Source organism: Octodon degus, unplaced genomic scaffold (genome assembly GCF_000260255.1).
Source record: "Octodon degus isolate 3935 unplaced genomic scaffold, OctDeg1.0 scaffold00054, whole genome shotgun sequence".
NCBI lineage: Eukaryota > Metazoa > Chordata > Mammalia > Rodentia > Octodontidae > Octodon > Octodon degus.
The window spans coordinates 13,454,280-13,459,102 of record NW_004524630.1 but is presented as its reverse complement, the minus strand read 5'-3'; positions in this window follow the sequence as shown (position 1 = coordinate 13,459,102).

The window sequence follows — 4,823 nt, the reverse complement described above, 5'->3', positions numbered from 1 at the left end:
TGTATTCAAAGTGGTTGGGATAGATATATAGTTACATTCTCTGAATGAATAGAGGGATTTGTTCTAATGGTGTTTGTAAGTAGGATATCATGTCCACATCTTGTATAGCAATTAACCACTAGGAAGACAGTATGCAATGTGTTAATTATTGAAACTGTCCTACCAATTTGGTTTGAAACTGTCTCATTTCTATTTGTTTGTCAATAAAATTATGGAAAAAAAAAAAAGAAGAAGAAGTGGCCAGGTAGAGATAATCAGAACAATGTTGGACTGAAGGATTCTCAGGCACACAAACATAAGAAAATGGAGAAGTGGCCAGTATAGGAAGTGGGCTGCAGCTTGTAGAGAAGTCTGTGGAAAATATTCCAGTGTCATCTGAAGCCAAATAAATGAATCAACTCCTTCAGCTGTTACTGACTGCTATGAAAAACTAGGCATTTAAAATCATCATTGGAATTGGCAAGTTTGTGGGTGACTTTTATAGAAATCTGTATCTTTCATAGAAATCTTGAATCTTGCATTGAATTCAAGAGAAAATAGGGAATACTGTAATCCAGCACTGATCTACTGTGTAAAGTTACAGCGACTTTTCCTTTAAAGGAAAAGATACAATAAAATGAGGTATTGTTGTTCTGCAAAAAAAAAAATAAAATAGGGGCCGGGGAGATGGCTCAGTGGAATAAGCGCTTCCCTGGCAAGCGCAAGGGCCTGAGTTCAATTCCCGGTTCCACCCAAAAAATAAATAAATAAATAAAATATGAATAAATAAATAAAAATAAACACATTATGGGGTCAGGGAAATGGCTCAGTAGAACAATCATTTGCCTGGCAAGCACAAGGGCCTGAGTTCAATCTCCAGTTCTGCCAAAAAAAAAAAAAGAAAAGAAAGAAATCAAATAACAATAAATGCTGGCAAGGGCTGTGGAGAAAGAGGAATCCTTCTACCCTGCTGGTGGGACTATAAACTAGTATGATCACTGTGAAAAGTCAAGATTAAGATTCCTCAAAAAACTAAAACCTAAAATTTTATTTGACCCAGTCATCTCCCTTCCAGATATCTTCCTGAAGGTGTTAATGACATCCTATTACAGAGATACATGCACGCCTATGTTTATAGCAACACAGTAACAGCTAAATCCATACAGCAGCCCTTATGTGAATCAATGAATCAGTGAATGAAGAAAATGTGCTGTTTACACACAACTACTACTCTGCTGCAGAGGACTGACTTGGGTCATTAGGAGGAGAATGGATGCACCTTGTTAAGTGAAACAAATCAGACATACAAGTTTAAACACCGTACTGTTTCTTTTATATGAGAAGACCAGAGCAAAAGAAAGATAAAAAGAAGTAGGGGGCCAGGCATGGTGACACACACTCATAAAAAAAATTATTAGTACTCGAAAGTACTAATAATTACTTTAAACTTAAATTGTCCATTCAAAAGACAGATTGGTAAATTGAATTAAAAAACAGGATCCAATTAAGTGAGTCTATACTACCCTTGCTTTAGATCTGTAGGGAGGGGATAAGCTGAGTAGTGCAGTGCCTGCCTGGTAAGCATGAGGTCCTGAGTTTGATTCCCAGTACCTCAAAAAAAAAAAAAAAAAAAAAAAACTTTAGATCCAGGGCCGGGGAGATGGCTCAGTGAAGTAAGTGCTTCCCTGGCAAGCGCAAGGGCCTGAGTTCAATCCCCAGTTCCGAAAAACAAAAACAAACAAACAAAAAAAACCTTTAGATCCAAAGATGCTCAGATTAGAAGTAAAAGAACAGTAAAAAATATTCTAGATAAACTATAACTACAAGAGAGCAGAAATGTCTACACTAATATTAAAAAAAAGACAAATCTAAAATGGTTCTATAAAATAATGGAGGATATACATATTAGCATTCAATATAAGATACAAAAATTAAAAGATTTTAAGAACCTAATAAAAGACCATACTGGTGTGCCAACCAAAGGGAGAACTAAACAGTTTTACAGCAACAGTGATGACACCAATACCCTACCTTCAATAGCAGATAGAATAACCAGACAAATAACAGAGGACTTAACTTAATAACTAGATCTCACAAGCAAATACACACAAAAAAAACTTACTTCTAACACATACAAATACAACACTGTACACAACAGCATACATAGTCTTCTCAAGCATACATAGAGTCAGATCTGGCGGTGCATGCCTATAACGGCAGCACTCAGGAGGCTAAGGCAGGAGGATCACCATAAATTCAAGGCCAACCTGCGGTACGTAGCAAGTTCAAAGCCAGCCTGTACGACATAGTGAGACCCTGTCTCAAACCAAAAATGGACATGGAACAAGTTCCAACATAAACCACATATTATACAACAAATTAAATCAAAATGTGTTGTAAACACACTATATAGAATAGTATTAAGCCTTAGAAAGGAAAGAAATTTTGACAACACAGACATTCCTTGAGGGCACAATGTCAGGTAAAATAAACCAGCTGTAAAAATACAAACGTGTATGATTTTATCTACAAAAGGCAATTAGAATACTGTAATCAGATTCACAGAGACAGAAAGTAAAACGGTGGTTGCCAGGCACTAAAGGCAGAGGAGTGGGGAGTTATTGATTAATAGGTACAAAGTTTCAGTTTCATGAGTTCTACAAATGAATGGTGATGATGGCTGTAGAGCATTATGCATTTATTTAATACTACTCACTGAATTATAAATTAAAAATGGTCAAGATAAAAAAATCAAAATAGTTTATGTATTATGTCATATGTATTTTCTAATTAAAAATATTAGAGAATAAAATCATAAATATGCTCATTATATTTAAAAAATTTATTATTATTTAAAAATACTTAGAATTTTGTTGTATTACTTTTCTTTTTTTTTGGCGGAATAAGGGATTGAACTCAGGTCCCTGCATTTGCCAGGGAAGCGCTTATTCCACTGAGCCATCTCCCCAGCCCCGGATTACTTTCTGAATGGTTACAATACCCTGTGTGAGAATATTAAATTTGTTTATTCCCATTTTGCTAAAACTTTTCCATAACTTGGCCCGGGAGATGGCTCAGTGGAATAAGTGCTTCCCTGGCAAGCGTAAGGGCCTGAGTTCAATCCCTGGTTCCAGGGGAAAAAAAAAAAAAAGAAATAAATAAAACTTTTCCATAACTCCATCTTTAATGAGTTATTAAATCAGTTTGTACCCTTACTCATACAAATACAAAGAAAATGTCTGTTTCTTTTTTTTTTTTTTTTAATTTTATTTATTTATTTGTGTGTGTGTGTGTGTGTGTGTGTGGCCAGCTCAGCCCACCAGGGGGCGGGGCTGGCTGGCATGTGGTGCTGGGGGATTGAACCGTGGTCCCTGTGCTTTGCTAAGCTTGTTCTAAGTAGGTGCTTTAGACCACTGAGCCATCTCACCAGCCCCAAAAATGTCTGTTTCAACACGACGTATCCACAATTCAAAATTGAAAACTACACGTGCTTTCTGTTTAAAACTGAGTGAACTACTTTTAGATGTTTTATCTGCACCAGCCACCTTCTTAAAAAAAGTCCAACCCTCACTTAGGCTATCTGATATTTGTCCATTAGCTTATATTTACACAGGGGTCACTACATAAAGCACTTGAGAGTTACATAACAAAGTTCACCTAAATCCAATTTCCTTCATACTTCCTGAAAAATGTAGGTTATGAAAACAACTCCCTGCTATGTCTCTGCTGCCCTCTACAGGAATGAATTTTTAAAAACATTGAAAAAATACATTATGAAAATATAGACAAAAAAAAAAAAGAAAATATAGACAGCAATAATAAAGTACTGTCAAGTCACATCAGTAATCAATTACATTTATTAAATATCCTAAAAGTACCACTGAAGATACGTTATGTCATCAAATGTAGGGGGGCAGAGGACTGACGTGGGTCATTAGGAGGAGAATGGATGCACCTTGTTAAGTGAAACAAATCAGACATACAAGTTTAAACACTGTACTGTTTCTTATGAGAAGACCAGAGCAAAAGAAAGATAAAAAGAAGTAGGGGGCTAGGCATGGTGACACACACTCATAACCTCAGCACATGGGAGGTTGAGGCAGGAAGATTACTGTGAGCTCAAGGCCAGCCTAGGCTATATATGCTAGTTCAAGGCCAGCCTGTACTACGTAGTGATAGCCTATCTCAACAACAACAGAAGAATTAAGGAGACAGATCATTCTCAGCAGGGAACGCGCTCAAGAGATGGAGAGAAAGAGGAGGGAAGGAAGGGATTAAAAAAGTATAACTGGGATGTGTTATGTACATTTACCAACTCCCACAAGGAATCCAAATATTATGTACCAAAAGCATGTATAAAAAACTTTTTAAAAAATGCAAGGGATTCAAAGAATGGCTAAGGGAGGAAAGAGAAAAGGTATGAAAAAACTAAGGTGTGTTATGTACATGTACCAACTTCCCAAAAGGAATACAAACATTATATACTTCATACTAAATGTATAAGCTAAAACATAAAAAGAAAAACTATTAATTTCGGCATGTAACTCCATATTTTGTTTTCTAAACGAACGAAGAGAATGGATTTAAGAGAACTGTTCGTCTGTGCTTTGGGTCACATTATGCAAAAAGATGCCATTTTATGACATCAACAACCTAAAGCAGTAGGAACAAAGTTATAAAAAAGCAGTGGGGGTCTTGTTTTGCCACTGATGTTAACCTGGTATAAATTAGGATATTAAAACTTTATGACAGCCAGGGAAATGGCTCAGTGGAATAAGTGCTTTTCCTGGCAAGCACAAGGGCCTGAGTTCAATTCCTGGTTCCGCAAAAAAAAAAAAAAAAAA